This window comes from Halyomorpha halys, unplaced genomic scaffold (assembly GCF_000696795.3).
Source record: "Halyomorpha halys isolate HHAL.00 unplaced genomic scaffold, Hhal_1.1 Scaffold57.1, whole genome shotgun sequence".
NCBI classification, from domain to species: Eukaryota; Metazoa; Arthropoda; class Insecta; order Hemiptera; family Pentatomidae; genus Halyomorpha; species Halyomorpha halys.
Window position 1 is genome coordinate 390634 of NW_027110347.1, and position 11552 is coordinate 402185.

Consider the following 11552-nt stretch of genomic DNA (forward strand, 5'->3'; position numbering starts at 1 on the left):
TATATTTACATACGTATATAATATGTTTTAAAATCAATAACTCCAATTCAGTAAGCCCCTTGTCCAAGAAATGTCTAATATATGAATAAATTAAGCCACACCTGTGTTAGGCTTTTTGATCTGAAGTAGAATGGAAAGGAATTAAATTGTTAAGTAGCGAATGTCTAACGAATTTAAAAAAAAAAAAAATGTATAAATTTGCTAAAGATATTTAGCTTGACCAATCTCTAATGAGTTGATTAAAAAATAATGAGATTGATTTTTATGGCAGATGACCAAGATCAAGAGTTCCAAATAAAAATTCGTGTTGTTCAATATCTAAAAGATTTATTAAATTGCTTACAAAAATAATTTCCAATAATTGTTCAATAGTTGAACGATCTCGTCTAAAACCACATTGGTAGTATCCGATAATTTCTTCAGCGTGTTCCGTGATTCGACTAGTTAAGATTAGCGTAAATATTTTATAATATACAGGAAGGAATGAGATTCCTTGATAGTTATTACAATCCGTCGTCGGGCCCTTTTTGTGAAGAGGAATAAGAAGAGACTCCTTCCATTCCTCAGGCATCTCCTTTCCGAGATCTTTTTAACCAAAATGAAGCTCCAATTTCACCGCATCACTTGATTTGTTCACTAAGGTTTAATTTTGCGATGGCCATTTCGACTTCCCCCTGACTCAGTTCTTCTATCCACGGTCCAACACTCTGGTATTCAATAAGAGGAGATTGATAATTATTTCCCATACTCAGAATACTTTCAAAGTGTTTCTTAACTCTTCATTGGTCGCTGCGTGAGAATTTCTCTCACGTTAATTGTTTTCCGGGTCTGGAAGCTGCTAGAGGGAGACTGTGGTTCCCATATTCCTGGAATCTGTTCACAGTTCCTTCCTTCTACACCTCGCCCCTACACCACTCCAGCAGCGTCAAGCCCTCTTTCCCGGACAATATTCCCTTCTCGTGAGACATCATCTCAAGCGCGACTATGGCTGCTATAAAAATATTCAAGTTGTGAGAATTTTTCTCACGTAAGACAAATGTATTTAATCCATAATAAATGTTTTTTCCTCGAGGGAAATTGTAAAGAATAGCAGAACTAGAGAAACGTAAGCTTGAAGAGGCAGGAACTTCATTAAATACGTATTATTTAATAAGAATTTTATTTCGATACTATAAATGTATGTTGGGGTGGTCTTTATAATAACAATTTGTTTTTTTCATGTTTTCACTTCATCGCTGCACTGTATGAATGCTATTTTTCGTAATTTGGGTTTATTCAGGTAATCTAAAGAAAAAAGAATTGCCACCTGTGTAAAAGACCGATATGTCCTAGTTATACGGTGTCCACTTGCACCAATTTAGTACAAGAGATTTCTTCAGAATGAGCATTTCTTTAAAGATTAGTATTATGTTCATATAATGTGATATATCTGTATTTTGATTCTTTTTATAACTTTGTCTGTCTCAAAATATTATATTATGTTTATTACTATTTATAATTATGTTTGTTTTTGAATTTTTTAAAACCAGTTTACACTTGTATCAAAATAATGTTTTTTGTTATGCTTAAATAAACCTAATCTTAATCAAAATTTTATTTTTAAAAAATACGTTCTAGAGCTCTAAATAAGAAAAAGTCTCAGGCGTGGCCATCCGTGTTAAAATCGACCTAGCAACCGATGCCGGGTTAAACGTATCCAATATATCTCCTATTATTAGTTAATATATTATTATTTTTATCTCTTATTTCTATAACGATAGAGCGGAATTCCCAGGATCGGTTAATGCCTATTTACATTTATCTGCCGTTATTTTTGTTTATGTTATTTTCTATCTCTATTATTTTATTTTCTATCTCTATTATTTTATTTTTTTTATTTCTGTGGAATTAAGACGTCTAATTGTTATTATTAATTTCCCTTTTTCCGAGACACAAATTACCGACCTCTTTAATATTATCTCTAATTCATATCCATAAATTCTCAATCTCTTCATGACCTTTCATCTAAATTTTCTAAGATTTCAAATTTTTGCGATTACTAGTTTGAGATCTGAACCACATTCTGCCCCTCGATAGGATCTCACGTTAGTTATACTATTTTGCCATCTACGTTGTACTAAGACATGATCGATTTAATTACGCGTTTGCGAATCCGGTGATGTCACAGTATATTTGTTTATATCCTTACGTTTGAATATAGTACTTTCAATTTTCAGGTTTTTCGATGTGGGAAAGCTTATTAGTCGTGTTCCGTTATCATTGCTATTTACATGCAAACTTTCTTTGCCGATCGTTGGATAATATACTTCTTCTCTTCCAATCTTTGCGTTTTCATCTCCTAATATTATTTTCATACAGCTTCGGGCTAATTTATCGTAAACTGCCTCCAATTTATCATAGAATTCGCATTTAATCTGTTTATCACTGCCTTTGGTCGGAGAATGAATATTAATCACAGCGATTTTAAACCAATGTCCCTGAAATATTGCTACTGATATCCTATCAGTAAAAAAATTGGCATCCCTCAACGCGGAAAGCGAACTATTTCTAATACGAAATCAAGTGCCTAACAAATAATTACTACTCCTCCCCGTACCAAATGATGTACTTCTCTTCCTTTAACGTGCCCTCCCGTGGCCTGTGCCATGATATATATCTTGATTGTATCTCTTAACCTCGTTTGCGACTGATTGTAACCCACCAGTGGAATTTTAACTTCTGACGATCCACGTTCTTATAATTAAATCTCTAATTTTCAATTTGCGCTATGAATCCCCTAAAGCAGCCCCCATCCGGGAGACCCGATCGGGGGACTAGTTTACCTCCGGATAATGAGCGGTTTACCTCAGTGGGATCCTTGGCTGTTTTGTGAAAGATGAAAGAGTCTGATGTCTACACTGACAGAATGTGCTGCGTACTGACAAGTGTACAGTCATAGCATTGTTTAATGTAACTCCTCAAATAATGATCCGAATTTTGTCATGTACAAAAACTTTAATGTAACTCCTCAAATAACGATCCGAATTTTTTTGTTTTAATTAATCTTTCACTTGTGGGGAGCCTTTCTTGATGTGGAATAGGCTCTTGATCTAGCCTGGCACCCTGGGGTGCTCACCAATATTTGTCAATTCCTGACCTCAACAGATCATACCCCACCAAATCATACATTATCATTATCTGTTATTCAATTACATAGATTATTCAAAGTAAACCACTGAACTACTGATTTCCCTTCTCTCATCCCAGTCTCCTGGTGTACCTCAGAGTAGTATACTTTACACAGTTTTACAGTTGACATCCCTTCAATGTCCCCAGCCACATATGCCGATCACACATGCTATCAATGAACGATGATCTATAAATTGTACCAAAAATCTTCAATTCCTTATCAAAAGCCTTAAAGAACAGTGTTTAATTATAATAATTCCTGTCTTGGAGGACATTATCATAATAGATTGCAAACTTCATATTTTTAAACAATTGTATACTTCTCTATGGTTACTCCCAAATAATTGGCTTACTCTAGCACCCAATGAAAACTGAATTTATCCCTACCATTTTATACATTGGTAAATCTAAGATAAAGTTGGAACCAAAGCAGTAAGATAAGTGTTGGAAACCTAAATTCAATATTTTTATTAAACTGAAGATAATACTTCACTATCATTAGTTATCTTCAGTGCACAAAGAGGCTGAGAGGTATAAAAAAGATAGAAGAAGCCAGGAGAGGAGGGAATAACCCAATAGAGAAAAGAGAAAATGGGAGAACAGTTCTAACAATTAGATTTATATGTTATTTGTTGAGGGGCCTAATCAACTCCTCTTTCTCTCCAGCTGGAAGCCTCTCTCTTTGCTGCTCTCTCACTCGGCAATAATATTCCTTTTTATTCAGTGAATCGGAATAATATAGGGTTTAGTGGGATAATTAACATAATTATATAATTATCATGATATCTCCTAATAAAATATCTTTAAATGAACACCAAGTGAGCAAATTACAGCACGGATTTGTAACTATAGTAATTGTGTGCGTTATCGGAGGACCAGGTTATGTTTTTGCGACCAAGTGAGTTCAATGATCATTGAGCCCAATAAGCATGTATCTTCTATTTAAACCTTAAGTCTATTCAACACCAGAAATCGTTTATTTAAATCATCAGAAAATCATTTATTTATAAACAATGTGCGCATTACGAAAAAATAATTTAAAAACTAATTTTGCTTGAGTGGCGTACAAGAAGGAGTGAGAATAGCAAGAAGGAGTGAGAATGGGAAGAAGGAGTGAGAATGGGAAGAAGGAGTGAGAATGGCAAGAAGGAGTGAGAATGGCAAGAAGGAGTGAGAATTGTTTTTCATTGAATGGCCAAGAGACCTGGGTACGCACTGGGTAGTCCGGTTCCTGGATTTTAGCAATGGAATATTTTGTTCCATGTAAATGTGCTCTGGCATCTCGCAGTAAATCGAAGAAGAAATAATTCTCACTCCTGTTATGTTACAATATTATTTTCGATATATGCATTTCCATAGTGTGCACATTGGTAATTAATGAATCTTTTTTTTTTTCTTGGAGATGCTTGGTCTTTAATATATCCAATTCTTGAGCAAACGTACCCCTTAAAAAGAAATAATTACAATGCCTTTGAGATTGGCGAATCTTCTAAGTTCTCAAAGCTAAAAAAAAAGAAAAAAAAAAGGTAAAATAAATAAAATGCGAAAATATAGGAAGGACGTGTGGATTCAAGGCACGTGAAATAAGCAAAAGCCTGAATTTATTTATTTTAAAGTTTAATTTCTATTTCCCTAGTTACATTAACAGCTAATTGAGAAATTAAAGAATATAAGCAATAAATTTTATATTTTTTATTTTATTTTAATTTTTTTTTTGATAAAAGTAGTTTCAATATTGTCAACAATGAGACATCCGCTTCCTACCGATTCGTAATCACTTGAATCGTCCTTGACTAAAGAGACGGCGTATAGTTAGCTATTAACCAAAGAGACGGCGTATAGTTAGCTATTAACCAAAGAGACGGCGTATAGTTAGCTATTAACCAAAGAGACGGCGTATAGTTAGATATTAACCAAAGAGACGGGGCATAGGTTGGTATATACCAAAGAAGTGGGGTATAATTTATTATTAACTAAAGAGAGGGGGTAGGTTGCTACTTACAAATCCAATTGAAGTAATATAAAAACATTTAATTTTTAATAAAAGGAAGATGGTCCGGGTGCTGTCAAAGAAAAACTCAAAGTCGTAAAACTTTTTTTTCTTATGAGCCGTCTCGCCACAGGTAGCAGGGCTTCATGAAGGCTGTCAAGATGGGAAGCGGACAAGGAAAATAAATTAATTTATAACACTACTGTTAACGGAGCAGTTAGTCCTTAAGTACCTTTTTATTACTTATTCAAAACTAGTCTTCACTTATCCTTACCTCTTTTATTAGTTCACGAATTAGATAACTATAAAAACAAAAAAAACTTGAAAAACTGCTGAAGTTTAAAGCATCAATTTTTTTCTAAGGAATAATCTTTCGTAGCCAATTAAATTTTCCGATTGAGTATATATCTTAAAACCATGCTTCATTGGAGCCTTTCTTACGTAGAGGTGTCCTTACCATATAGAGAAATATGTAAAACTACAAACCAAAATCAGTACGGACATTGGTGTATATTCAATATGAGGTGGCATTGATAATACGGGATGGCATTAATAATATGAGATGGCATTAATAATAAGAGATGGCATTAATAATATGAGGTGGCATTAATACTATGAGGTGGCATTAATAGTCAATATTCAATACGAGGTGGCATTAATAATCAATACTCAATACGAGGTGGCATTAATAGTCAACATTCAATACGAGGTGGCATTAATAATCAATATTCAATACGAGGTGGCATTAATAGTAAATATTCAATACGAGGTTGCATTATTAATACAAGATGGTAATTATAATATTCATTACGAGGCGGGATTAATAATCAAAACAGCTTCTTTTCAATATCAGTTTACATTCTGATCAATTCACGAGCGATTATGACTCTGAATAAAGTAATTGGATAATTCATGAAATATTATAGTACTGTTGCGATTTTATATCAATATTATCGTTGTTAACTATTACTATAGTATTATTGCGTATTAAATTATTACTACTAGTATTATGACCTAGCACATTATTATCATTCGTGTATTAGTTATATGCAATATTATTATAGTTTAGCTCTATAGTAATTATTCACTACTACACAAGTCCTTATATATATATTTTATTTAGTGTAATTTACAACTGTACAAAATAATACAATAAGTAAATATGTTTTATGTTTCATATACACTTGAAAATCTTAGGAAGGAACCACCCATTGGTGGTACTTCAAAAATTAATTTAAATTAGAAGGTCCCGTGGCCATCTTGTTTTCAGACGCCTCGGAGGATTATCAGGGATTGTTAAGGATGAAAGATTGAGAATTAATGGGTTAGGATGGTTAAGGAGCTTGGAATGAAAAGACATATCTGTTTTGGCCCAACGAATGGGATGTTAAGGTTTTTGTTAATGAGTTTATTGGTAACGTAATAAGGAGCATCAAGGATTTTACGTAGGATTTTGGATTGTAAGAAAAGGATGTAGGAGGAATTAGTCCTTATGATTAAATATAATATTGAAATTAACATAATATAATAAACAATTATAAGTGAAGACATAAGTAATGCCGATTAAGGTTAATCCATGCAAATGACACCTAATAACATTTTGGAATAAAGTTTTTTTATTTTTTTATATCTCTAGTAAGGATATTTTAAATTTTCATGAAAGATAAAAGTGAAATGGACGTAGTGAGTAAAAATGAGGAGGATGAAATAAATCAAATTGCGGTAGGTACTTAAAGAGTTGGCTTGCTAATTTATGATCAACGAATTTAGAGAAAAAAAATGTGGCTTGATTTAAGGCCCTATGGAAATTCAAAAATGAATGGGTTCACAAAACGCATGAGAGATCTGCTTTTGAACGTGCTGTCTCCGACCCTTTCTTTCCATAGTTTGGTCGATTATCCGGCAATTTATAGGATCCAGTTTTAAAATTTTAAAATAAATTCCCATTGATGACCGAACTCCACAGTGCCATGATCTAACACTGGTCAAAGTGAATTACTGCCACCAACATACTTAGCGCTTCAATTATCCTTTTTTTCTAAAAGTTTATAGTCTTGAGTCAAAATATTAACAACAATTAAAATATTAATATATCAATAATGAATAAATTACTTTAAAAAAAGAAAAACGACTGTGGGAATATCCCTTCCCTTGCGTACTTGGGTTTTTGTTGGGCGCCTAGGAATACTGAAGCGGTGAAAGTAGTCCAGTTTAGTGCTTTCCATACCTCAACAAAAATCAAAACTATTATGATTAATTTACTATTTTATGTTTACAGGCACAGGTGTATGGAGTCTTAGGTATCTTGCCATATAATGAAGCATGTGAGTTTCATAGTGCTATAATGTGCAGTCGAAGGCAACCGAATATACCTAGTATTTATGTTATTACACGTTGCTGCACGAACATACCACCTGTTTGGTAAAGCATGTAGGTATCTACCTCCAACATCAGGGCCCTGTTTCATAATGGAAGCTAATAGTATTAGTTCAAAATACAACTATAGAAACAACGTGGTAATTGCACTAATACTTATTTTTTTCAAAATAGGGAGGACTACTAGTGATATTACAGGAGTTAAAAAGTACAAGTCTGTGTAATTGTATTAAGTTAAATCGACAAGACTAATAGTATTAGTTTGTACTTTATTATGAAACAGTGCCCTGATGTCTACACGAGTATTAATTTGCATTATCGAACATCATAATGATGGCTCCTCGACACTAATGGCATAAGAGGAAGATATACAAGAAGAAGAACATTATAATCATTGATTGGCCAAGAATTCCATTTAATTAATCATTTTTTTTATTTAATAGGTTCAAAAGAACTCGTTAAATTTAAATGTGTCAAAAAGGAGTGGGCAGCTCAATGATAAGGATCCGGGTTCCAACCCGTCAGTAGCAGATGGTTATTTAATGTTTCACTGTAACAGTCAATCAGCCCTCTGGGGTTCACCCAGCCTCATTAAGTGGAAACCCTTACCCACACCTCCTCAATAGTTGTATAGTTGTTGGGAAGAAAAAATGTGATTTTTAATATTTTTCAATTCACTGTTTTTTTTTCTTTGAATTCTGATAGTTCTTTCGTTTATGAATAAAATAATTTGTTTGTAGTTACGATTAGATTACGAATATATTTCAAAATTCGAATATATATTAAAACCGTAATTTCATCTGTGATTTCCCACACAATTAGGGTGTATTGCAATAGGTCAAAGTTTATAAAATGTCTTTGTTAAAATTAGCAAATAAAAGAATTTAAGGCTGGGATCTGAAAGCATGTCGGCTTATCTTAAAAATAAATTAATCTTATGAGGACAACACTTACAGCGTTAACTGAACCCGGAATAATTTGTCATCTAAAGTCTCTCTTAAAAAAAAAATAATGTTAGCTTCTGTGCCACTATATATTAGGGCTCGGCGATACGAAACGATATAATAATCCTTATTACTAAGTAAATGGTAATACTTCATGTGTGTCTAGCATGTGTGTCATGCTATTCTCTGGTATAGTGGAAAGTCTAGGTACCAGGCTGTGTCAGTGAAGGGAAGTGGTATTGAGTGAAAATGAATTAGCGGGTAGGATCATCAGGGTCGGAGGGTGAATACGATGTTGCATTGTGATTCGTTGATTTTAATGTATCAAATGTTGCGCCACAGATCCTTTGCAATTGCGGGGAAAGGTTGCTTTGGAGGTTTAGAAAAGTCACACCAATTTAAAACCAATCCATCCTGGCATACTCAATTGAAAGCTTTCTTCGTCTAAAAATGTGCAAGGTATACTACTTTCTTTCAGGAACAATAAATGGTCAAGACCTTGTTGAACTATGGAGGATTATAAACTAAAGGCTTCTTTGGGGTTGGGCTCGCTAAAGAAGGGTTTTTTAAATAGGCTGGAACAAACTTATCGGCCTACAGGATGAAACTCACCGCGTTCATCTGCAATATGATTACTATACAGTATCATTACCATTTTCGTAAAGTGTTTTTATATCAAAGCAAAGTGGATTGTGCGTGCGTAGGATAATATTTCAGAGGTAAGTAAGGAATATATTGGGAATTTTTAGAACGATACAACAAGTGAAAAAACTGTATTTAGAGGCTGTTCTGGATTTATTTTATTTATAAGGATTTAGGATTCGGAGGAATTGCCAGCTTTATGAGATAAGGAAAAAAAATCGTTGAAGAAAAGAATTCCTTAACTTAGTTATATCATGTTCAGGAAGAGGGGCCCATTTTCGGGATAGGTACTTTTCAAATACTCTTCAAGAAGAGGGCTCCATGTTCCGGATTTTTACTTTTCAAATATCTGTTTTCATCTAACGATGCCCAGGAACAATCATCATGTTGGAGGAAATGAATTTAGGCATAAAAGAGTGTTTTATGTGATTCTTAAAAAAAAGTGACATGAAATATGTGCTAACATACAATATAAGTGATGATAGAAAATATAAGTGATATGGAAAAAATTGTGAGAATTAATAAATTAGGAATTGTAGGATGTCTTCCAATTTTAAATTAATTTTCATTTAACAATAACGTAAGAACAATCCCCTGTGAAGCTTCACGTTGATAAATATATGTGTGTAGGGAGGGGGCGAGGGGCTAAATATTGTATGTTTTCGTATCTGAAAATCTTATCAGCTTGTTTTCCAAATTCATTTTCTCTAAGGAGTGGCTTTCTGACATTTGTTGTTACTTCAAATATATCTGTTGCTTGGAGTAAGAACATATACTAAATCTTTTTGTTGGTTTATTCTGTATTATTAATAAAGTAGTATATAATAACTGATGGTGGCTGAAAACAGGAAAATATAGTACTTTGAAATATGGCTTCAAAAGGTAATCGAGAGAACAAAAAAAAAAAAAATATAAAAGTAAATATATCAACTTTAAAGGTTTACCGAAACTATATATATATATATAAAACTTATGTGCACTTGGATATATGTGGACTAAACAGAAAAACATAGCAAGATGATTTTAATAATTTTGTATCTTATTTTCTTTTTTTACTTTTCAAGTTGATAGATAAAATTTTACTGTCAAATTCAGTAAATGATAAAAATCATAACTAAAGCAATAAATAAAAATGTTAAAATAATTATTGAACATAATAGACGCGAAGTCAGTTGGCAACATCCTTATGTTAAATTATAGAATATTATTGCATCAGTTAACATTTTATTTTATTACACACCAATTTATCAATAATAATTTTAATCCTCAATGATTTCATAATTGGCAAATATTAGTCTAGTCAAGAAAAGTTCAAAAATGTATTTGTCTTAACAGGAAAATATTTCAATTACACATATATAAATAAAAAATAATTGTTGAACTCTTAGCTTGCTTAGTGCTGAGCGCATTCCAGAATGGGGAGGTGGAAAAGTTCCAAAGTGTAAAGTGGCAATAGAGGAATTGGCCAAGTGGGGTGTGACCTCTTAGCACGTTGCAATAAACGGCTGTTCCTTTCGCTAAACATTTACAGACAATTCTCCCTTTCTCATTGTGGCCGGCCTTTATTGCTTTTGTTACTCTCTTTATTGCTAACATTAGAGATATTTCACACCTATTCACTTTTATACAACAATTCACATCGACCAAATCTGAGAGAAACACTCCCAGCATTGTTTCATTACAACAATATATACTAACTGGCTGCTGGTCCGGAATGAAACTATATTTAATACTTGAATAGTACTGTAACAGTAGTTCTAGTAACTTAATAATAGTTTAACATATAACATTAGTCAACTAGGACCTTTTTTTTAAAAGTAAATTAGAATTTACCCATCACTGAAAACCAAAGTGACAGTTATGGGCCAAAGTGACATTAAAGACTGACAGTTCCAACTTACTAACAATCGATATCTATGCTGACGGAAGCAAACATGAACAGAACACGAGGTACGCTTTTACATTAACACATAATGACACTTATTATGACGAACAACATAGAGTTGGCCCACATTGCTCTAACAAATTAGCAGTAATTAAGGTCACATACTACATGCTTAGACAGACAGACCACCCCACCTTATATTATAATATTTATACCAACAACAAAATATTAATAGACCATAAAAAATCCGAAAAACCACGACTTACTTACCGACGCAATTAGACACAACATAATCAAAATTATGAATAGATATAAATATCAAATAATAAATATCAAAATGTAATTACAATGGGTTGAAGGTCACAGTGGGGTCTACAGTTATGAAAGAGCTGACCGTCAAAGTTTTAATTTAATAAAAACCTGCATAACACACGGAGATATATGGAAATCTCAAGTCTTCGCAAAATACAAAAAAGTGTAGGTGACCTCATCTCTAATATAGATTTAGCTCAATTTTTTTTCTGTTATCTTTTCTTTTAATATTATT